Source organism: Astatotilapia calliptera, chromosome 7 (assembly GCF_964374335.1).
Source record: "Astatotilapia calliptera chromosome 7, fAstCal68.1, whole genome shotgun sequence".
In the NCBI taxonomy this organism is placed as follows: domain Eukaryota; kingdom Metazoa; phylum Chordata; class Actinopteri; order Cichliformes; family Cichlidae; genus Astatotilapia; species Astatotilapia calliptera.
Window position 1 is genome coordinate 50,026,611 of NC_137428.1, and position 25,320 is coordinate 50,051,930.

At 39.5% G+C, this 25,320-nt stretch overlaps 2 long non-coding RNA genes across 2 annotated transcripts; one reads left to right on the forward strand and one right to left on the reverse strand.

The window, feature by feature from the left end:
• The first annotated feature begins 3,994 nt into the window (after positions 1-3,994).
• On the forward strand, positions 3,995-4,769 carry LOC145430150 (uncharacterized). The gene is made up of 2 exons (XR_013910571.1): positions 3,995-4,207; positions 4,399-4,769. It is a non-coding gene; the product is annotated as an uncharacterized LOC145430150 (long non-coding RNA).
• LOC145430151 (uncharacterized) lies at positions 4,511-8,901 on the reverse strand. Its single transcript, XR_013910572.1, has 2 exons — positions 5,740-8,901; positions 4,511-5,603 (listed from the first exon to the last, which is right to left on the reverse strand). It is a non-coding gene; the product is annotated as an uncharacterized LOC145430151 (long non-coding RNA).
• Between the last annotated feature and the right edge of the window lie 16,419 nt (positions 8,902-25,320).

A 25,320-nucleotide genomic window follows, 5' to 3' on the forward strand; every position in this document is an offset into this window, starting at 1 on the left:
ATGTAGCCAGCATTTTGCTCTAAATAAAAAGAAAAAAAAACCCCACAAACCAAACAACCCAAAACAGATAATTAATGGATGAATACCTCCAGTTACGCATAACTTTCCTTTCATAACAACCTTCATTTCCAAGACGGTCTAACAGCAGTACAGATTGTGAGGAGATTTTGACAACCTATTTGTATTTAGTAGAATATGTGTATTACACTCACTTTAGTAAACATAACCAATTGTAAGCATTTTCAAAATAAGAATATGCTGCTATAAAGAACAGTAAAACAAAAAAGAGAAAAAACACATGAGGTGTGAACATGTACCACAAGGATCCAGTGTGCACCAGAGTTCAGTGGGCACAACCAAATGTCCTCAGCTGGAAACAGAAACATCTGTGGAATATTTTTAATTTTATAAAGGTTTAGATTTATTTACATACACTATATAACCAATATAACATCCACATTACCTTGCTGACACATTTAAACTTCCCAGAAAACAGAGAGGTTGCAACAACGCAAGACAACTGATACACGGGTTTCTGACAAATGCAAGTTTTTCTTTTTTTAAAAGATTACAAAATTGTATAAAATACTTTGTGAAATAACCGGCATACGTTCTTACTTGCCTTTTGTTTCCTAATGAGGCAGTGCAGGTATGCATCAATGACCTGTTTGGATTAAAAGAATATTTTTACAGACCACCACTAGGACCAAAAATGATTATTTGACTTACCCCATCAGAAAGCCACCCACTGTCCTCCAGTGTGCGAAAAGAAGAGTCAGACAATTTGTATGGCCCAACGACTGCCTCCACACGCCCGGTGTCTTTTGCAGCCCAAAGCCACTTCACTAAAAAACAAAATATGATAAGTTTCTTTAGTAATAACAGTTGCCATTTGAAAAATCACGGTCAAGGGCCAACGGGGAGTATCCATTTGACTAGCCAAACTGGCAACAATTGACCAACCGGTCAGAATGAGATTTTTAGCTATGCCACCTTTTTCCTGTGTGCTGGGTTTCTGGGGGGTCACTGGTACAAGCTCTTCTGGTGCTTGGACTGATTTTACCTGAGCTATTTTTGGTGCAAACTGAATGACAGAGGATCTGTTATTTTGCAGCGCTTCATGATGATGCTGAGGACTGCAAGGCCACATCTCAGAAGATGGGCTACTCTCAACAGGTTCAGTTGGAGTTGAGACTTGGACAGGGTGGCTTCTTCTATAGGGTTTAATGTGGTCAATACTGTATAGACTTTTTAAAGTATTTCCCTCAGCATTTTTCAGTCTAACACATTTTCCACTGAAGTCATCAATTGTGTAGGGACCTGAAAAATCCGGTTCAAGTCTTCCTCCTTTTCACCCATGTTACCTCATATTTAGAAGCAGAATTTGATCCCCTACATTGTACACAACATTTTTGTACATTTTCAGGGCCCGCTTGGCGTATGCAACCTCTTGCTTGTCTTGTGACTTCGCAATGTTTTCTTGTGCAGTTTCTTTAACTGCATGTTGTGCTTCACTTTCAGACTGTACATAGTCACTGTACCTTTTGTCATCTGGCAGAATGATGTTGGAATCTAAAATTTTGTAGATATTAGCAATTAAAACAAGATGATATCATATTCATAAAGACATTACTGGGTTTTTTTCTTAAATGGTTTCAATTCTTTGTTCTAACATAGAATTTGACAAACACTCACCGGCACTTGAGCAGGCACTTCTGATGGAAATACTGCCTCTCTTCCATACATCAGAAAAAAAGGTGTGTATTTTGTTGTGACGTGTACTTTTGACCGAAGTGAAAACAGGGTGGGCTCTAGATACAGATCCCAGTTATTCTGCTGGTTATTCATCAGTTTTCAGGGGGGCTCTAAATGCAGGCATAGAAATATGTAAAGACAGTAATGAAAGTTTAATTAGAAGTAAAGAAATTAATAAATTATTAAGTAACAATTAAGTTTGAAAAACATAAGTAATGTTATTAAAAACAGATAAAAATTAGGCATACCTTTTTATGTTGTCATTGGTCTTTTCATCTAGACCATTGGTCTGTGGATGGTATGCTGCTGTGACACTGCTTTCAATTTGCAATAACTTGCAAAGATCAGAGTTGAGCTTCAACAGATAAGGACAAGGTTCTTATACTTCTTATACAAGCACACAAGAAAAAAATCTTTGACCCCAGTGAAGTAAAGTTAAAAAATGTAACTGAAAATTATTTAACACTTACTTCATTCACAAACTCTCTGCCTTGATCTGACAAAATCCTTTTGGGGCAGCCATGTCTACATATAATGGAGCACAAGTGCTGGGCTACCTCAGGTGCAGATTTTGTTTTTAATGGGAAAGCTTCAACCCATTTTGAAAAGTAGTCAGTTGCAGGAAGTATTAGTGATGTGCGATACCACTGATTTCCTTTCCGAATTAATTGAAACTGTAATTTTTTTTGTTTTCACTTACAATTTTTTTTTTCGGTTTCAATCCATTTTTTTCGGTTTCAATCCATTTTTCGGTTTCAATCCATTTTTTTCGGTTTCAAACCATTTTTCAGTTTCAATCTGCTGGCACTGTTTTGGTGTGCGAGGGCACGCTGGGGGTCGGGGATTTGCATATATTATATTGCTGACCAATGACTGGAGAAAACACTGAAGACGCGGCTGCGGTCACGGACAAACTCGCACGTGTCTGTTCGGGAATGGGAGATGCCGAGAGGTCCAGCGTTTACATTACCGGCTACTTCAAAGTGACAGCCTGAGGTGTTCTTCAGTAAATTGGACTACCGGACAGGAGGACCTGAGGCCCCACCGCATTATTTTTGGTAAGTTAAATGTGTTTGTAAGCTAATCCGTAATTTAGGTCCTTAGCTAGCTACCTAAGGACCTAGCTAGCTAAAATGAGCACTCGGCTGTCGGGGAAACTTGTTTTGTAAAGTTCGTTTAGCTAACCCGTGCAGGTGAATGAATTTACCCTGACTAAAGAAATCAAGAGAAACGCAGTGATTAACCACGGTTACTGTATTTTTATTATGAGTATTATACTGTAAGAGCAACAGGCTGGACTCTGCTTCTGCTCCTGTGCAGAGCTGATTATTAAATATGTGCAAACAGCAGCATGTTTTCTGTCGCTTTCCACATGTGGAAGGTGTCATGGTCCGCGGCCCGGCGTCCGGGGTGCTGTTGGGATGCCCACGCCCATGGGCGTGGCTGCTAACCCCACACCTGCATCCCATCCCAGGCGATCACCAGGTGGACTATTTAATCCTGCCCTACCTGCTGCTCCACGCCAGTCCGTAGTCGCCTCTCAGCGGTAACGTACACCTGCGGGAAAAGCCCTTGTGACAAATTATCCATCGGAACTAACACTGTTTTGTCCTGTGTACTCAGATCACAACTCGGCATTTTTGCGAGCCACCTGCCTGTCCACCTGTCCGCCTGAGATTCGGATCACTATCAGCCTCGCCGTCTCGACCCCTTTGGAGCTCCCCCCCTCTGGTTCACTCAGCCCGGCTATCACCGTAAGACGCATACTCCACCTTCCCTCGTATGCTGCCTTTTTTCTGCACCCCAGTAATCTGTTTCTCTTTTTGTTTTGCAGCCTCTCACAGCCCCGCTCTCGGCGTTCCCTGCGCGGTTCACCTCCCCAGTCCCTCGGTTTTTTCTGGTTCCACACGTTGTTTTTTCCGGCTACCCTCACGGGACACCTTTAGTTATAATAAAACTTGCTTTCTTTATTCTCTCCTACCCTGGTGTGTGTGTTCTGCTTCTGGGTCCAGCTTGCACACGGAACTTCGGTTCATGACAGAAGGAAATTAACGCCAACTTTTAAATTCCCCTCATTAGTCAATAGCTACGGATTAAATAGCAAAGCCCGATACTTATGTACTGAAACCAACTACTTCCGCTTGTCAGCTTAAGTTAAAATGTTACATTTTTCCCCTGATTATATATTTTTTTACTGAGTTTGTTACAAATATTCAGGTTAAAAAACTGTCCAAATGAATTATGTTCACAAAGTCACATGTGCAGTACTCTGTACAGCTTGCATCCTTTAGGACAAATAATTTGAAACATTAATATTTCTTGTTCAATACTGAGCTGATAACACCTCTGTATGTTGTGACCAGGATGCAGCAGCAGACTGAACCTCGACTGAAACCTGCTCCATCATCTCATCTTTGCAGATGTCCATTTATAAAGCATCAACAACTCAAAGGTAAACATGATATTAGAAAATGTGTTAGTAAGGCCTTTAAAACAAATAAAAAAATAAAAAGCTGTTGGCAGAACTGTAGGACTGAACAACTTCAGATCCCAAGTGTGTGAGGACGGAGAAGGATCTATTTCAGATTTTAGATAAACTTTATATTTCAGTTTGTGATGATTCTGTTCTGTTTGTGATTACAGGAGCCGTCCTCAGATTCAGACCTCAGCACCACCCAGTGACAGCAGACAGATCATCCTATATCTTCAATCTTTGTAGTAACTCCAAAATTAACTGAAGAAAACAGTACAAAGGTTAAAGTACCACATGTGCTGTCAGTGAAAGCTGCAGCTGTTTTATTGATAAATTTAAAGACAAAACGTCAAAAGGATTAATCACCCCTGTAACTGTGTCACTATACATCAGCATTAACAGTACCTCAGTTTGGTGTTTCAGAAAACTGCTGATCTCAGACCTGCACAACTTCTGTTTTAAACACTGAATGTACTCAGCTACATGAAGAGCACATGATGTTTTCTCTGACACAATTAAATAAAACCTGATTAAAGTCAAAGGTATTGTATTTGAATTTGAACTAAAAACTTGTGATCTGGAATTCTTTCACTGTTTTTTGACAATAGTGTGTTATTTATCATAAAGTAATTCAGAGTCATTCATACTAGAGTAACCAGTGAGCACAACATATATTTAACTTTCTACAGGACTTAAAGCCATTACTATAGCTTATAGCCACAGCTATTACTTACCTGCACTACTGTATAGTTCTGTGTAAATAATCATTCTGTACATATGATAATTTTTAATCCTACAACTGTTTATAACTTGCATAGTTCACATTTCTGTATAACTGTATATCTCAGATTTCTGTATAGTTTTTCATATTTATATCCTGTTCATAGCCTGTACATAGTTTGTACTCACTACAGCCTGTACATACTTATAGTTATAGAATATTCTTAACATACTTCATACCGTGTACATTATAACATACCATAATAGACCCATTTCTGTAATATACTTACATATCTATATTATTGCTTATATATATTGTAATATATCTATATCATGGCTAAAGCACTTCTGGATGGATGCAAACTGCATTTCATTGCCCTGTACCTGTGCATATGCAATGACAACAAAGTTGAATTCTATTCTATTCTATGATATTATGTAAAAGTCCAGACCCTCTGAGGATTATCTGAGTACTTCTAACATTACACAAAGCAAAGGTGTCCATCAGTGTTCATGAAATGCTGGGTTTATCCTTCTTGTGAGGGAGCTGAAGATCACAAGTCCTGCTTGATCCTGGCGACGAGTTTCAGTCTTCCTGGTGTTTCTGAAATGATGCCTCTCACTGTGGGTCAACAGAACTTCTGGCACAGGACAGCTGTAATGAAAGAAATTGAAGAAGTTTTGAAAAAAAAAAAATCTTGGAAATGCCCTAAAAGTGAGAAGCAGATTTTGTATTTACTTTTTTTTTGCCAATCAAGATAAAGTATAATTTTCACCATTCAATTACTAACCTTGTCATCTCCTGCACTGTCTGTTTTGGGCTCTGGGCTCGTCCTTCCCAGCGCTCATGAGACTGCTTTGCTGCACTGTGGTATGAGGTGCTAACCTGTTGACAGTGTTGGGAAGGTTAACTTTAAAATGTATTCCACCAAAGATTATAGAAGCAATGTATTCTGAATACTTTACAACTACATGAATGTACTATTGCTGTGTGATTTATTACTATTACTGAAGGCTACTCGCCATACCAATACCAACTAGATGTTAAAATCTTAATATAAATGAGTAACAGTAGGTGGTCATTAGGTAAGGCTGCACTTTTTGCAGCGATCTCGTGTAGAAAACTATTCAGCGCGTATATAAAACAGGTCAGCGGCTCCGAACCGTAGTAAAGGGACCTCTGGCTAATACGTCGGGTTCGTGTCGGGCTCGTAGCTGAAAACTAGCTTTACTTTGTTGTCTGGGTCAAGTTTGCTAGCGAGAGACAGAGAGAGGCGTTGAAAGGCTGCTTATACAAAAACAACAAGCACACATGCTACAAACTTTAGCCGAGTCATTTAGACAGCTGTTAGCACAGGATTCTCCTTATGGAGACCTGATATGTTTAATATGCTGCTGAGAATATAGCCCAGAAGAAGTGGATAGTATAGCTTTTATTTTGGAAAGAGACATTTCTCTGTAATAAACTCTCTTTTCCAAGATGAGTGATTCCTCAATCAGATACAGGGCTCGCAATATCGCTAGCTCGCTAACCATAAAGCTGCACTTTCTTTTTGCCTTATAGTCTGATTTGTCATAACTTCTCCGTTTTGTGGTAAGCTTTTCTTTGGCTGTCACTTCTTCACCCTGACCTGTCTTATTTGGCTCAGCAGAACTAAAATATATATCCTGCTGCTTTTACACACGCACTCACATAAGCTCAGCGATTCTCTGCGCGATCAACCTCTCACATGTTTGAACTTGCTGCGGGAGATTTCACTTGTCATGTTTGCATAGTAAGCTAACAATTAATAAGACGATGTCAGAGGAATTGGTGCACAAATTATCATCACTCACAGATCAGTGCTGTCGCTCTCTATACACAGTTCGCGCGATTGCAAAGTGAAAGCAAAAAAAACAAGCGCAAATTCAAACGCGATTTCAATATGTCACATATTGACAGTAGTGATGGGATTTCCGGCTCTTTTTAGAGATCCGGCTCTTTCGGCTCGGCTCACTAAAAAGAGCCGGCTCTTTTGGCTCCGAACCGGCTCTTCAGGTTGTTTTGTTGCTTTAATTAATTTATTATTCACAATAATATAAAATTATGCACAAAAGGAATTACTAACGTAAAAAAGTGGTTTTATTTATATATGTTTATATATAAATATATGCGGTGGCCCCTAGAGACAAAACACGTACAAACTCCAAAACACATTTCTAGCATGAACTGAACTTCCAAAGCAGAGCTACTAGATCACTTAAATTACACAATTGAAAGCATGTGTGTATTGTTTGTGTATTTATACACAGGCACTCAAATATATTCAAATAATTAAAAAAAAAAAGTTCATCTACCTGTTACTATCACACACCAAATCCGGTCGTTGGTACTTGCTGGATTGTGTAGCCACAAGATAACAAAAGCTCAACACTGCGCCCAGCATCCTGGAGCACTTCTGTTGTCTTTTGTAAGTGTTTTGAGTTTTTATGTGCTTCTGAGTTTTTACGTGTTTTGGAGTTTGTACGTGTTTTTACGTGTTTTGGAGTTTGTACGTGTTTTGGAGTTTTTACGTGTTTTGGAGTTTGTATGTGTTTTTACATGTTTTGGAGTTTGTACATGCTTCAGAGTTCGTACGTGATTTGAAGTTTGTATGTGCTTTGTCTCTAGGGACCACTGTAAATATACTTTTATTTATTCACGCCACATAAAATGTAATAAATAAATCATATAATACAAAAATCAACTATTCACATTTCAACTTTTAACTATTTAAATTTTCAGCTGTTTCCTTTTACAAATTTAAAGTGAAAACAACACAAAACACTGCAAAACACAATTAAATATAAATTATAATATGAAAACAAAAAGAACATGCACATTCTCTGTCATATGGGCCCGCATGAATCCGCACTTTATGAATCCTTTATCATCTGCAACCGAAAATAGTTGTGGATGATTACTATACCTTTCTAATGTGAAGTTGTTGTCCCTGGCTCTCTTTCTCTCTCTCCCCCTCTGGATCTGTTCCTGTGCTACTGAGTGTAACTACCGCCCCTCCCCCCTCTGCCCAGCGTAAAGCACAAGGCTCGCGTGCAGAGTGAAGCGGAAAAAAAGTGCGAGACAGAGGGTGAGAGAAAAAAAACCAAAAAAAAAAAAAAACCCGGAGCCGGCTCTCGTCGTTCACGTCAAAGAGCCGGCTCTAAGAGCCATTTCGTTCGCGAACGTCCCATCACTAATTGACAGTGGCTCGCCGATGCCAATGACATAATTACCCAGCTACATTTCTGAAAGAATGCAAAAGCATTGACATATATTTTCCTTCCTACAATAGCCCGACGGGCAGGGCAGAGATAGATTTTGGTAGCCCGACTGAAAAAATCGCTAGCCCCGGGAAGTCGGGCTAGCGATATTGCGAGCCCTGTATCTGATTGAGGAATCACTCATCTTTGGAAAAGAGAGTTTATTACAGAGAAATGTCTCTTTCCAAAATAAAAGCTATACTATCCGCTTCTACTGGGCTATATTCTCAGCAGCATATTAAACATATCAGGTCTCCATAAGGAGAATCCTGTGCTAACAGCTGTTTAAATGACTCGGCTAAAGTTTGTAGCATGCGTGCTTGTTGTTTTTGTCTGCTTGTGCAGTCATATTCGTTGTGTTCCCACTAGTGCTTTCAGGTTAATCTCGTTGAAATGACCTTAACGCCACAACACGGCAAATCTCCGTTAACGAGCTAAAGCCGATTGCCCCGTGCATGGGGCTAGACGGCCAACACGTTAACGAGCTAACTGTGCTAACACACTAGCTCCCACCCATGTAATTGAGCATTGCATGGCACATCCAACATACTGTTTTACTTTAGTCCATGACTCGCTTACCTTCAGGGTCATACGTCACATGAAAACCAAAATAATTCCAAACGCCAGATCTGAATGAGGGTGGGGGAGGTCCACTTCTGTCTCGCTAGCTTGCCCTGGCTCTTCCTTCTGACGATGCTGTCTGTGTTGAGCGCTCAGTGAATCTGTGTTCGACTTCTCCGCCTAGGCTGCACTCTCGAGCCTAGGCGGAGTAGTCGAACGCAGATTCACCGAGCGCTCAACACAGACAGCATTGTCAGAAGGAAAGTTGATAAAATTAATTACAAATTTTGTATTGTTCGATACATATGCGTACCGAACCGAAAGCACTGTATCGAACGATTCAATATCGATACGAATATCGTTGCACCCCTAATATATATATATATAACTATATTAATTCTGATTGTTATTACTAGTTCAAGTTGGAGTTATGATCTTATGAACTATGAAATTGAATCAATCAAGTTAGACCTGGCTGAACTGAATTTGGAACCAGATCTCTTTAGGAATGAACTAGCACAACACTTAAAGTTAACTGACTAAAATCTTTTAATCAACACAATGACAATAAGGGAACTTCACTGGGATTGATAAATTATCTAATGTTTATTTGAAGACTGTAAAATAAAAACAATGTTCATGGAACAAGTCTAGTTTCATACTTGTAAGGGATGATAGCTGACTTCGGAGAAAATCTCTCTCTCCTTCCAGTTCTTCAATTCTCTTATTTTGCCACTCCAGTTTCTCCTTAAGAAAAGTCAGTTTCTCTCGCTCCTTGTTAAGAAGGGCAGTTGCAGTAGGGGCAGGATTAGAAGAAGAATCTAAAGAACAAACAATTATTAAATTACAATACTAAAATAATTTATAATCTAAACTTGGGAAACCCAAATAAAATATTGATTAAAAACGGTTACAACTTGAATTTATAAAAAGCCACTTTGTAAAAATTATGTTATATACAGCTGTGGTGGTTCAGGCATTTCTAAAACAAGGCAAATAATTCTTATGTGTACTGCCTTACCAGGGTGTTTAATATAAATTTAATGATGCACATAAACAAAACTAAAAATATACAACTAAGTGATATAAATCGTTTGGAATAACCAATAGTAATAGAGCTATTCACATGTTATGTGATGTTAGTTAGCCACTGTAGCTAGCAGCCAAATGGCTCGGTAGCTAGCTAGCTAGCATTATACTCACCTTCATGTCTAACTGCTGACGTCGTTGGCTTAGTGCAATCTAGATCATCCAGTCTCTGCTTTTTGTATCTCTTCGAACGTGTGCTAACTGTGTAAGTCGCAGACGCACACAAATTTTTATCTTCTGCTCCATCCATGGCGCAGCAACTTGAACGAGTGTGTCTGTTTGTGCCCCTTTGGCTTGACCTTCCAGAGTGCTCCACTGCCTGTCACGCTCAGAGAGGAGGGGCTTTCCTTAAGTTAACTGTGATTGGATGGTTGTATAATATGGAAGAAATATAGTATCATCATAATTCAAGTATTTTTAGACATTGAATTTATGACACTGAATTTTTATCCTCCAAATTTCCCTGCAAAAATATTCACCTGCAAAAAATTCACCTGCAAAAATTCACCTGAAAAAAATTCACCTGCAAAAATTCACCTGAAAAAAATTCACCTGAAAAAAATTCATCTGCAAAAATTCACCTGAAAAAAATTCACCTGCAAAAATTCGCCTGCAAAAATTCAACTGCAAAAGTGATGAACTTTAATGACCCAAGCCAGAGCAATCAGCACCAGATAGAGTCGAGTGGCTCTCAGCCAATTAAATTACGCTGTTTGATCACATGACACCGTTAGCCAGCAGTGTGTCTCCTAAAAGAGAGCTGTTTAAAGGTGAGTGATTAAGTTTTTCTCCTAAATAGAGATCATTACAGAATGCCTAGTCCTACTTAAAATCCCATTTATTTTTATTTTTTTTTATCATCTACTCGAACTGAGGAAAACGTTTGACTAACTCAAAGACAATTTCCACGCCTCCCCTGCCTGACTGCAGAGGCAGTTTTGAATTTAGGAGCAGCAAGATGGAAGCGGCAAACCCTGGCGATTCTCCGGTAAGTATATTGTTATTTATCTTCAAGTTTGTCTTTTGAAACGTTAATGTTATTTAAATCTGTTGCTCACGTATAAAGTACACAGACGGGGTCTTTGCTCAACTCGTCTGAGGCGTGTCTCACTAAGCGCTACATGCTAGCATCCTGCTAACCGAGCTACCCTTTACATGCTGTGCTTTAGAAAATAGGATACTCGTTAAAAAAATACTCCGCAGATATTGATAGACGAACACTGCAAATATAATGTTGTAAACGAGAACGGCCTTTGGTGAAGGGGTAAAATACACCATGAATAAAGCCATAGAGTGAATTGGCTGCCATGGTTGCAGAACGGCCGGATTTAATGACAAGAATGGGGAAGAGTGAGGTGAAGTGAACCAAAGCCACAAAACACGGTCAGACAAGGCGGCAAAAGGGCAGTGATCTGTTCGTCAGTATGAAGTTGGTGTGTGCTTTGGTGAACAAAAACTCCAGACCGGTAGCAGGAAGATGGGAGACTCGTGTTTCACTGGAATAGTGGTGAATTAAAACATCCTTTGTTGGGGACATTTCGGTGTAAATGCATCCATACAGGTGAGACAGAGGCAGACCAGACAGTGAAGAAAACAAGGCAAACATTAGAAATATTAAAACGGAAATATAGGATTAATATAACATACAATTTGGGAAAATGTAAGGAACGCAATGTAAATGATATTGTAAAGTCATTAAAACAGCATACTCTGATTAAAAGAAACATGTAATTGGGTAGGATAAGTAGCCATCCTAAGCTTTACTGATTTTTCTTTTTGGCAGAAGTCAAAACAAACTGATCAAAGTTATTGATCACTATTTTAGTTGTAAGTCATTAGACTTAATAGTTGTCTTCATTGTTATAATAGGAATTATTATTCCTCTGGAAGGATGTTACATTGTGAAATAAACTGAATTTGCTCTTGTTGCAGCATTGTGGGAATTTCCTTGGTAATTATTAATAAAATCTACAGCGGTATTTGAAATGTAATACTACCTTTTGTTATGTAGGGTTGTCTTGATAGATTATCAGAACTTTTTAGTTATTCTATTTATGTATAAAGTTGAGACTGTTTAACTTTAACATTATTTGGTTGCACTAAAATAGAAAATGTCAAGGAGTAAATGCAAACAGAAAAAAACATATAGACAGAAACGAACACAAAAGCACCCCCTGGTGGAAAATCACATGAATAGCACTCAATGACAAGGTCCTCATTCTGATAGTAGAATGAGATTTTTTTTTTACTTGAGTGTTTTAAGATTTTGAGGTGATTTTTGGTGTTAGAGAGCCACCCAGTGTTCAAAAATGGCAAAGGTTTGTCTGCAAGTGTAGCAGAAATGGTGGTCCTCACTTTGATAGTACACTTACCCGGTCCTCAGTCGTTATGCAAGACAGGAATGTGTGTGTGTGTGTGTGTGTGAGTGATCAGAGGTGAAGCTGCTTTCTGCAAAGTCTCATCAACAACATCTTTAGAAACAAACATCAACAACCAGGAAGAGTCTAAAAGCACTAAATATGAAACAGACCATTTACCATACCCAACACTGAGCTCCTGCACAGTCAGATGGAGTGAAACATAATGTCCCAGTGGTGTTCTGTTGGATTTAGCAGGTGAGCGTTGTTGCCAGTCAAAACCTTTTTGGAAACTCTTTACAAGAATCAATGTAATTATTTGTTTTACTTGAATCAAATGTATTGGTTTAAATACCTGAAATAAAACTTTTTTTTGGAAACCCGTTACATCAAATAAAATTTTCTTGGAAAAGCATTGCAAGAATCAATCGAGTTATTTGTTTTACCCCATTCAAATCTATTGGTTTCATTACATCAAATTAAATAATTTTGGAAACCCGTTACATCAAATAAAACTTTCTTGGAAAAACTTTACAAGAATCAATGTAATTATTTGTTTTACTTGAATCAAATGTAATGGTTTATATACCTGAAATAAAACTTTTTTGGAAACCCTGTACATGAAGTAAAAGGTTTTTGATCTTGTAAGTTCTGGCTTTAATATTTTCAGCTGATAAAGTGAACTTCATACAAACTCTGTGTTAGAAAAATCAAACTGTGTCTCGTGCGGGTGTATTGTGACTGCTCCATCACAATGTATAATTTGACTTGTGAGGTACACACAACAAGGCCAACAAGAAAAAGTGAATTAGAGATTCATTACAAAATACAAAAAATAAAAATAAATAGTGCACAAATTTAAAACAAGCAAAACACCTATGCAAGAGTAACTACTAATGATTTACAAATACTTGTCATATACAACCAATACACTCAGAGAATTTTACCATATCAGTATAAAGCTCTCTGTAATTCCTGGACAGTTCGTGAAATAATTTAAAATTAAATCTGCACTTCAGTTAACTATTCTTTTTTAACAACAGGTTTATGTCTTAGATCTACGGATACAGCTAAAACACTCTGCTTGTATAATTCTATATTCTCTCCCAGCTTATCCTTTTCTCACAACAGGGTGATTCCCAAAGTACGAGTCAATAAAACAATCACTCTAAAAACCAGAACAGAAAGATAAAGTTGCAAAAAAAAAGATTAAGGATTGTGTTTTTATAGCATGTAGTAAACTATCCCCTTTTTCTAACACAGAGTTTGTATGAAGTTCACTTTATCAGCTGAAAATATTAAAGCCAGAACTTACAAGATCAAAAACCTTTTACTTCATGTACAGGGTTTCCAAAAAAGTTTTATTTCAGGTATATAAACCAATACATTTGATTCAAGTAAAACAAATAATTACATTGATTCTTGTAAAGAGTTTCCAAAAAGGTTTTGACTGGCAACAACGCTCACCTGCTAAATCCAACAGAACACCACTGGGACATTATGTTTCACTCCATCTGACTGTGCAGGAGCTCAGTGTTGGGTATGGTAAATGGTCTGTTTCATATTTAGTGCTTTTAGACTCTTCCTGGTTGTTGATGTTTGTTTCTAAAGATGTTGTTGATGAGACTTTGCAGAAAGCAGCTTCACCTCTGATCACTCACACACACACACACACACACACACACACACACACACACACACACACACACACACACACACACACACACACACACACACAACTCCACTCACTCACCTGGAGGATCAACACTCAGGCTAATGATGCTGATGGGGTTATTGCTCTGGGGATTTAGCAGGTGAGCTAAATCATGTGTAACATGTGAATTTCCTGAGTGTGGCATTAATAAAGTCTGTGTCTATGTCAAAGCTGACGTTTAAATTCCTTTTTAAATTTACCAACATTTCTGATTTGCGGTTAAGACTGTGACATGTTTTCACCATTTGAAAGCCAGAAGAGTGATCACTCTTGAAGCCTGGTTGCTGCAGAATACTAGGACTACTAGTACTAGTTCTAGTACTACTGCTACTCCACAAAGCACATTGTTCAGGAATTTCACAAATTTGCTTACGTCTAATGTGTTGGCTTACAGGTAAACTTGTTTTGCAGATGGATAGGATGAAAACTTCCAGCATCACATAATGTTTTCCGATCAGTAGGTTTGGAGTAAAAAAGAACTGGACATATATTTGTCTTCTTTGGGCTACTTTTATGTCAAGCAAAGTTAACTTATTTAGAACTGTGATCAAGGATAACACATAAACCCTTGCAAATGTGATGGTAAAAGAGTCTAACATCTAGGTGTTACATGGTGTTGCAGGTGATAAAGATCCATAAACTACTTCCATTTGTTTAGAGGTGATTGCCAGTTTTGTTGGGATTTTTAGAGATACAGAGATCCTGTTCTGCTTTACTTTAAAAAAAAGGATTTTCAGAGCTGTTGATATATTAATCAGTGTTCATAGAAACATGGATCAACCATGTTTTGACAGTGAGAGTGTTACATTGTGACAGTTTCCATAAAAGTCTGCAAATTCTCTGAACAGGTAGCCATGAAGCAGCCATTTTTTTTTTAAGATTAATTAAACTTAATATTATTTGTATGGCCATATCACAACAACAGCATAGCCTTAAACCAGGTTTGAAGTAAAGAGAACTGGACATATAGTTTCTTTTTTTGGGTTACTTTGAAGTGAAGAAAGTTAACTTGTTTAGAACTGTGATCAAGGATAACACGTAAAACGTTGAACGTTTCAATATAAAAAGTGTACAAACTCCAGAAAAGTGGCAACTGAGGTGGCAAAATTGCAGGCAATTTTCACTTAAGTAGAAGTACAGCTGCTAGTGTCAAAAACACTCGAGTAAAAGCTTGATAAAGTATCGGGTCAGAAATGTGCTCAAATTGAGGAAGTCAAAGTAGTAACCTAACTGAACCTTGTGCTATAATAAAAAAATAAAATAATATTAGTAGAAAGGACTACAAACTTAGTCTGGTGGTAAAAGGCACAAAGGCCTCAGGGGGACATTTGGCAGCCAGGGTTAGAGCTCAGACAGCCGGAGCCTGGGGGTTGGGGCTAACAACACTGACTGGTAAAAGAATCTAACATCCAAGTGTTACATGGTGTTGCAGGTGACAAAAAGCCATAAACCACTGTTTAGAGGTTGTTGTGGAAGTTTTCCATTTAATAAAGCCTGCAGACAAGCGATGAGCGGTAGCTAACATTCTTTAATCAAGACAAAGAACAGAAATCGAGCTTGGTGAGGGACTGCCATCGCTGGGGCAGAGGGTGAGCAGAGTCTCTCACTGAGCCTAGCATGGCTCTCAGTTTTGTCTTTCCCGCAAAGAAAGTTTCACACTGCCTTGCTATCTTTTACAGTGGAGAAAAGACAAAAAGACTCTTCCTGTGGAGTTGTCTGCTTCCCCCCAACTTCCTTACCAGACCCCACTATCTGTTAAACTGTTTAAATGGAGTGTGAGGCAGACATGCTAAAACAGTGACCTAAAAGCATTACCAATAAACAATGGGATCAATACATAAATGAAAGAAATGCAGCTGATAAAAAAGCCATAAACTACTTTCATTTGTTTAGTGGTGATTGCCAGTTTAGTTGGGTTTTTTTGAGACACAGAGAGTGAGAGATCCTGTCCTACATTACTTTAAAAAAGAAGATATTTTCAGAGCTGTTGATATATGAAGCTCTGAGCATTGAGTGTTGCATTGTGAGAGTTTCAGTAAAAAGCCTGCAAATTATTGCATTTATACTGGAGAGCAAAGAAAAATTAAATTCTACTTGTACTATGGAAAATCAGTTTCATAAACGCTACATAAACAGAGCTGAAGAAGACTGCGTTTGTAAAACTAGCGGTAACGTGTGAGAATTATAAGTTATAAGACTGTTTCTGCTATCGATACAATTTGTGTTGTTAATCCTAAATGATTCACGGTGACAACATCATAAGAACAAGGTCATTTTACTCCACACACACACATTTGGAAAATCACATAGTTTGACCATAAAAATTCCCAGAATAATTAGTATTTGAGATTGCTGAAGCAACATCACTAAAGAAAAATATCCTTGCATGTCACTTTCGTTTAAAAATATAAAAAATGTGAAGTTTTTTTTTTGTAAAACATAAAAACAACAAAACTTAAAACCTTAAGAATCTCCTTATGAATGTTGTGAATATCTAGATCATTGGTATTTGGATTTGAGGGTCAACAGGGCGAACACTGAGGCTGGGTATTAGAAATACAACATGGCAACATGAGACATGTTAACTCTGAGAACACTAACATCTAGATTAAGGTGTGAGAGGTAAATACATAACAGAAGCTAAAAAGGAGTTGCTTGTCTCTAGATTATTTTCAATTTATTTTAACTAAACTGATTTGAACACGTTTAATGCATTATACAAAAAAAGGTTCATGATATAGTTCACATGATCTAAGCAAGAGTGACTCGGAATCTCAAATGTTAAAGTACACTTACTGATTGTACTTTTACTACATGAGCTAATGTAGATGCTCTAAAAGCACGCTGGCTGAAAAAGAACCACACGTTTGGAGAAACTGTGCTGTAACTTCTCATACTGTGAAGTTTTCTGACAAAAGTGAATTGAAAACTTATGCTGTACAGCTTACTAAGGGGTCCTTTGCTAGGCCATGTGCAATTACACAAAAGAACAAGTTAAATTTCACCATAACACTGACTGGAGAAAAGCCAAATTGGGATTCTAATTGAGATTACAACTGAAATCAGTGCTGTGATAGTTAGTTTAAGATCACAACCTGATTTAAAACACAGTCTAACATCAACATTCTTGCCCCTGAAAATAGGTCAGGATGGCCGAAAAATGTACTTTAAAAATGAGATTTTCTTTTTGTTTCATTGGAACAGTAAAGTACCATTACAAAGAAATGAGTACACCTTTGTAGATATCACTGATATGGAGTTTTTCATGTTTTACATACAGACTTTCTCATTTAAACCATGGTGACTTAAAAGTTTAGCAGCAAGACACTTGTTTCCTTTGTTCCATCAAACATTTCTTTCAGCCATCTGTGTTTATCAGAGCGATATGTGACAAATTTTTTATTGAATCACCAGAAAGTACACAAATACAAGATTAAATATTTTATTTATTTATCAAAAGATACATAATTACACATTGATACAATGAATAAGGTCTCTATAAAAATTACACATGGTGTAAGAAAAACATTATAACATACAAATAAGTGTTTTAAGATAATCTGACATACTTTAAAAGCATAAGAATAAAAGTTTTTTTTTTTTTAAATCATGTTCTTTGATGATCACATTACATGTATCACATTTTTTAAAGCATAACGTAGGGTGTTCACAAAAACAGTTTTATGATTACTTTTTCCACAGTGCTTGTATGCCTCTTGCAAAACTATGTACTCACCATATGACATAATAACTCACGATTATGCAAGACCAGCCATGAAATGTCCGTCGCTTCATTACAATCATTTGTCCCCGCTGCTGCCCTCAGACCCAGTCTGTGGGGTAAAATTGCTTTTTTGGTGGTTCATAAAAAATATCTCAAAAAGCGATGTTAGTGAGGGGACCAGAAACACTGGGTTGCAGAGCAGTTGGTAAGGACTTGTATATTTCTGGAGAGTCTGCAAAAGCTGTCTTGCTCGTGCTCCTGATTGGATATGTGGAGCCCGGCTCTGATATCTCACTGGTGGCAGCTAAAGGTAGGCATGCCTTGGAGGCGGAGTTGGTCTCGGGCGCAATCTTTCAAACGAGCCTCACGGCATTTCAGGCAACCTCAGGCCGGAAACAACATCCGGTCACTCGCGGTCAAAATCCACGCAGAGCTGGTGTTTCGCAGGGATCAGGCTGAGTCGGAATCCGAAGCAATGTGCTGAAAACCCCGGACTGGGAGTTTGTAAGGTCGATCACAAAATCATCTGTGCAAGCTTGCTCGCATGTTTGTCGACTAACTCTACATACCCATCTGCAAAATGGAGTGCTCTTGGTCTCCCACTGGCTGTATGTGACGGTTTTGGTCACCGTGTTTTCATTCCGGAGTCGTTTGTGTTCTTGGGTGAATGGAGGGAACGAGTATTCCTCTTTGAAAACCCGATGCGTCTGTGTTTGCTGGTCTCTGGTTCGCGGTTGCTGAGAGCTGGTTTCCCGCACGCTTCTCTCTATTTCAGGGGTGGTAATGAGTGTAATAACCGCCCAGTCAGAGCTAGTAAAAGCGATTCGCGGTGTTAGCGGTCCAAAACTTTCACCGGCTTTGAGCTGATAGAAAAAGATTTCACTCTGTGGTAGGCTTAAGGCATAACCCCAAAACCTGCCATTGTTGAGGCTGAATCTTTGCTCCAAACGGTTGGCCGCTGCTGTTGGCTGCACTCTGCAGAGATGTAGTCTTCTGAGTTCAGACGCCGTGGCGGAAGCTCTGTAGCAGTTTACAGGAGTTTGAGAAAGCACCGTTAGGTTGGTAGGTCTCACGGCCATGCTTCTTTGAGAAAAAAGAGAAAACTTGCTTGTTTTTTCTGAGAGAGAAAAAAAAAACAGTTAAATTTAAGCTGAAATGTTCGATTATTTATCCTGAATGCCAGTAAGTGAATTAACCTATGGCTGAGAAGGTAAATCGAGCCTGGAGTGGATTGGCTAACCGGGGTGCGAAGGGAGCGGTGCAAGGGTTATGTGATTGGCAGCGGGGCGCAGTGAGGCGGAGTTGGTCTAAGGGGGGAATTTTCAAACGAGGTAAGCAGCGCATTCGGGGTCTGAGCGGGGGGCGAACAAGCAGGAAAAAATTGTGCTCTGCAAGAAGTTGTGGATCGGAGATTAAGAGCGAGGTAGAACTTAGAGTGTGGGTTGAATTTTAGAGCTTGCTAGTAAGAGGGAAGTTTTTGAAGGAAAAAAGAATAAGGATTTTCCCTGTTATCGAATATAAGGTTTTTGGGAATAGAGGGGTAGCTAACAAGTTATTCTAGGGGCTTTGGAGAAATCGCGGAGAAATTTTTAAAAGGAGTTTTGGCTTTGTTTGGCTGAGCATGAAGGGAGCCGCGGGGCGCTGAATTTGAGAAAAAAGACTAAGGATTTTTTCAGGATTTTCCCTGTTATCGAATATAAGGTTTTGGGAATAGAGGGGGTACCCTAACAAGTTATTGTAGGGTTTTGGAGAAATCGCGGAGGTTTTTTTTAAGGAGTTTTCCCTGCTTATGTATCTAAGGAGGGTTAGGGTTAGGGGATCGCGAGTTTTTTCTGAGTATGAGTTTTATTCTAAATCTACAAATGCATATAAATCTAAATAAAGTTTTCCCCCAAGGCATGCAGCATGTGTTTGTGGCCATACTGAACGTTACAAAAGCACAAGTTTAACTAAACAATTTTAATATGGTTTAATAAATTTTTAAACACATGAGCACGGAGCCTGAGAGAGCACGGTCCGGAGACACGGGCGCGCCCCCGCGCGCCCAGACACACAGCCTCGGGCGCGCGCGGGCGCGCGCACACACACTGACCCGCCACCAGATGGCATTTTTTGAGCATAAAAAAAATAAAAATAAAAATTTAATTGCTTAAAGAAATAAAAGATTGCTATTTTGATATATAAGAAACTTTCTAAATAATCAATTATATTTTTATGAATATCATATTTTTATGAATATCATATTTTTATGAATATCATATTTTTATTACTTAATTACTTCCTACTTCCGGAGCTCATGAATAATTTAATTACTTCCGGATTTCCGGAGCTCATGAATAATTTAATTACTTCCGGACTTCCGGAGCTCATGAATAATTAATGAGCTCCGGAAGTAACCTGTCACTTTTTTTGACGAAAGGGGTATAATATCACTCTCTTACATTCATTCATTCTTTCTTTGTTTCTTTCTTTGCTGATGGCGGAACCTGTCGTCGCATTTAGTTTCCACTCTCAGCAAAATGACGTCATTTCAAAAAGAAAAAAAGAAGAACTTTAGATCGGATTACATCGCTGAATCCTTTTTTGGACAGGGACTTTCATTTAATAATTGTCCCAAATGAGTGGCTTTCTCGATCGGTCGTATAGCACTTTCAATTCCCGACGTGCAGATCTGCTTAAAGAAAAGAAATAAACAACAAAATCAGTGCCTGTTCAAAAGATAAAAATGGAAAATAACAGAGATTATCAAACAAAACTCTCAGTGCACTGTAAAAGTATCAAAATAAAAAGGCCTTGTTAAGTCATGACACAAGCTCCTCATCTCAGGAGGGTAAATCATACCATTAGCATGGTTCATCATACCATCATACTAATCGGCAGGCTCGACTTCACAACAAAAGAAAAATCATCAGCTAAATTCACTCCAAACCAACCATCAGCTGCACAACACACAACAGTCTAACCCTAATGTCATATTAGCTATGAGTTTAATCACCAGGTCTGTGCTCTTCACTAATCTAAATCACAGATCTATTTTATTCAATTTTCCTTTTTCCCTTCATCATAAAACATGTGACATGCTGTCATGCACTTCACAAAAGAAGTTTGTTCTGACGTATTCAGAGTTGTGTATCTAGATACAGAATTCACTCGCACATCAAAACGGGAAACTCAGTGTTTCGGCATCTCATTCACTCATGCTAGAATTCAGTCACCTTTCATTAATCTAAAACCAATCAACTAATTTGCATATCAGCTATTAACCCACTAAGTTGACAGGACAACAGGAAAGCATGTTCAAAATATTATCACAAAAGACAATTTCCCTCATACAGTAAATTACTTGTGCTGCATTAATCAAGCAGGAAGCTTCTCCCAATTTACCATTTTAACACTAAATTTATTGCCTGGTCACTGATTTATCAAACCAGGATTTTTTTTTTCCCACAAAAGTTAAATTGTTGTCCTGCAACTTGGAGAGTCAATTTTTTTTTTTAGGATAAATTCAGTATTTGATAACAAGTGTCTGCTAAATTGACACTATTTTACACTGATGAAAGATAACAAGCTAATTTTCATTGCATGTGTGTGGAGCTGTATATCCAGCAGAGCATGCAATGTGCTATGAGTTTCACTGGTCTTTACATCACACGAGGTGACTTGGACAAAATAATAAACAGACTCACACACTTAAAATGTTGTCTAATCTTCATAAGCTATTTTGTGTTTGGAATTGTTAGTAGGGTTAATATATGTTCTGTTTTTATGTATCCTTTCATGTACCTTCCCCCTTTCTTCTGAAACAGGTTACCATCGGCAACCACACTGTGTGTTGTTAACCCCTTCTACAAATACCCTCTTTTAATGTGTAACACTTTGTGTATGGTCTTGTGTTATCTCTGGTGGATATTAGCTGCATGTGTGGTGTCACCTTTCCATTTTCTAACAGTACACTTGCATACCTCAGTGCTTGTCCTCTTCCCCCTTTTGTGGTGGTCTGGACACTATGTCAATCCTCCACTTCCAGGCAGTCGCTTGTCTCCCCGAATTCCTTAACCTAATTTGATTGCCCACACTAAAACAGCAGCCTCAGCCCTCTTCTGCTCCTCTCCTTCTCTCCCACTTTTCAGTCCAATGGCAGTCAGCTTTTTTTCCAGCTTTGTCCCGTGTCTCTTTCATTGCCATCTCACTCCAAACATGGCAAATGTCAAACTCAGACAGTCTTCTCAAAAGTCCTTCACACACAGTGAGGTTGCAGCTGGCTGGAAACGCATCTCCATCCATCCAATCTAGATGGTGGTTCTTCTCTTTCTGATGCCGTTTGCCCACAGCGCTGCTGGACCTCTCTGCTCAGATTGTCTCTTGGACTCCTGTCCACTGTTAAATGTTCATGCTCGTGCTTCTGAAACTGCACTCGGTGTCTTCAGGGAGAGATTCGTTTCCTTGGAGCTTGCTTGTTCAGGATGAGGACGGGAAGCTGCAAAACAATTCAGCCAAAAATTCTGGCTGAGTGTTTCTAATTTTTCTAATGATTTCAACCTATAATTTTCTTACGACTGCTACCCGTGTAGGATTGATCCAGGTCCGTCCCCCACCTGTAAACGACAGACTGAGAGACTTTCATTATTATCATCACTGCTTAATCATCACACATCTCTCTCTGTCTGTGTTTGTGTGAACAATCCTTTCTTAAAAGCAGAAAATGACATTGTAGTTGTTTTTCGGCTGATCAACACAAAACCTTTTTCCTATGATTATTTTTCTTCGTCTACAATGTAATTTGTCTCTTTTTCACTCTTTTTTTTTTTTCTTCACAATAGCTGGTGGTCTGCAAAATCACTGCTCTCACTCACAGTCAGAGGCAATTACTTTTGCACAGTGCACAAAAACATTGTGATGTCAGACACAGTCACACTCACTTTTTCATCTGCATAAATAAACCATATGGCTGGAGATATGTGCCATGGTGATCCATAAATATGATCACACGTTTATTTAATTATTTTCAAGCCAACAAAACAAATAAACAAAAACATGATGCTGATGCTACACACACACACGAGTCAAGGTGCAGGAAAACTGCTCATGGAGACGCCGCACACTCCAGTTATCATAGTTATCATAGCTCTGTTTTCCTCTCTTTGAGTAGTTCTCAGACAGCTCTCGATCTGATAATGTGTAGCTTGCTCATCAGCTCAGAAAAAAGAAAAAAAAAAAAGAACTGCAACGCGACATCACACAGTAGTTGCATGCTCTGCCCACAGTGGCAAAGTCTTACACTTTCATATTCAACACAGCTTCTCCATCATGTATTTTTAGATGTTTCATACAGGGTTCAGCATTTTAGTTGTTTTTTTACAGGCGTGCTGTATATCTCAACAATGGCTCATAATAAGACGACAGTCTTTCACACAGGTCAAGTGCCTCATATGCACTTCATTAGTTTAAATATTTACCTATATCACTTCACCTCACATGTCATTGTACTGAATTTAAGCAACCCTAAGCTTAATGTAGATTACTTTTAACAACTATCCACCTCAATTACGTCTATGGTTTGGCACACAGGCTGTTAACATTTTGTGTCAGGAAGGGGTGGGGGGAAAGCCACCCACCAGAGCACAGCTGCTGATGTGGGCTGGTGGGCTCTTCAAGGCTGGTGTGTTTTCTGAAAACTTCTAACATTTGAATCTCTTCCATTGTTACGTTTCGGTGTGTCAGTGTTTTGTTTTTGCGTGACTGTTATGTATTTCCTGCTTTACTTTGAAAGTGTGTTATCTTAGTGTGTTCAGTTTACGTTTTCCCTGTCTCGTCAGTTCTAATTTGCCCCAGCTGTGTTTCCCTCCTGTGGTCCATTCCCTGATTGCTCCTTCTATGTATTTAAGCCTTGTGTTTCAGTATGTCATAGTCGCGATCTCCCCCGTGTTGTAAATAGTTTGGTGTGTTTGTTGTAAATAAATAGTCTGTTGTAAATAGCTGTAAATAGATTTGTCGATACTTTCGTTTTGGGATTTTGGTGGAGAGCTTTAGTTTTTTTTCTCGTGTGTCTTTTTTCTTATCTTTGTTTTTCTACGTTGCACCCCGGTTGCCTAGGCCGGGGTGTAACATATGGGGGCTCGTCCGATCGCTGGAGGGTCCGAGGGAGGGACTGCTTCGGCCGTCTGTCTTCGCTGGAGGATCCGAGGGCCGCTTCAGCCGTCCGCCGTTGCTGGAGGGTCCGAGGGAGGTCCACTTCAGCCTCCGTCTGTCTTCGCTGGAGGGCCCGGGGACCGCTCCAGCCTTCATCCGCCTTCGCTGGAGGGTCCGTGGGACCACTCCAGCCTTCGTCGTCTGCTGGAGGGTCAGGGGGACCGCTCCAGCCTCCATCAGTTTCATCTGCCTCCGCTGGAGGGTCCGTGGGACCGCTTCAGCCTTCATTTGCCTTCGCTGGGGGGTCCGAGGGACCGCCCCAGCCTTCATCTGCCTTCGCTGGAGAGTCCGAGGGACCGCTCCGGCCTTCGTCTGCTGGAGGGTCAGTGGGACCGCTCCAGCCTTCGTCAGCCTTCGTTTGTCTTCACTGGAGGGTCCGAGGGACCGCTCCAGCCTTCGTCGTCTGCTGGAGGGTCAGTGGGACCGCTCCAGCCTTCGTCAGCCTTCGCTGGAGGGTCCGAGGCACCGCTTCAGTCTTCGTTTGTCTTCGCTGGAGGGTCCGAGGCACCGCTCCAGCCTTCGTCTGCCTTCGCTGGAGGGTCCGTGGGACCGCTCCAGACTTCATCCGTCTTCGCTGGAGGGTCCGGGGGACCGCTCCAGCCTTCGTCGTCTGCTGGAGGGTCCGTGGGACCGCTCCAGCCTCCACCAGCCTTCGTCCGCTTTTGATCAAACATTTCACTTGGGGTTACATGTTTGATTTTTGGGTAGGGGGAAATGTTACGTTTCGGTGTGTCAGTGTTTTGTTTTTGCGTGACTGTTATGTATTTCCTGCTTTACTTTGAAAGTGTGTTATCTTAGTGTGTTCAGTTTACGTTTTCCCTGTCTCGTCAGTTCTAATTTGCCCCAGCTGTGTTTCCCTCCTGTGGTCCATTCCCTGATTGCTCCTTCTATGTATTTAAGCCTTGTGTTTCAGTATGTCATAGTCGCGATCTCCCCCGTGTTGTAAATAGTTTGGTGTGTTTGTTGTAAATAAATAGTCTGTTGTAAATAGCTGTAAATAGATTTGTCGATACTTTCGTTTTGGGATTTTGGTGGAGAGCTTTAGTTTTTTTTTTTTTTTTTTTTTTTACGATCCCGGACGAGCCCCCATATGTTACACCCCGGCCTAGGCAACCGGGGTGCAACGTAGAAAAACAAAGATAAGGAAAATAAAAATAAGGAAAATAAAAATAAGGTAAAAAAAACACACGAGAAAAAACTAATACGGGTTTCCACAAAAATCATCCCAAAACGACCACTATTTTCTTTAAAGCAAAATGATATTTATTTACAACGCAAGGCGCCAAACTATTTACAACGGGGGGGGAAAAAGATCGCGACCATGACAACTGACACACAGGGCTTAAATACATGGAGGGAACAATCAGGGAATGGACAACAGGAGGGAAACACAGCTGGGGCAAATCAGAACTGACGAGACAGGGAAAATGTAAACTGAACACACTAAGATGACACA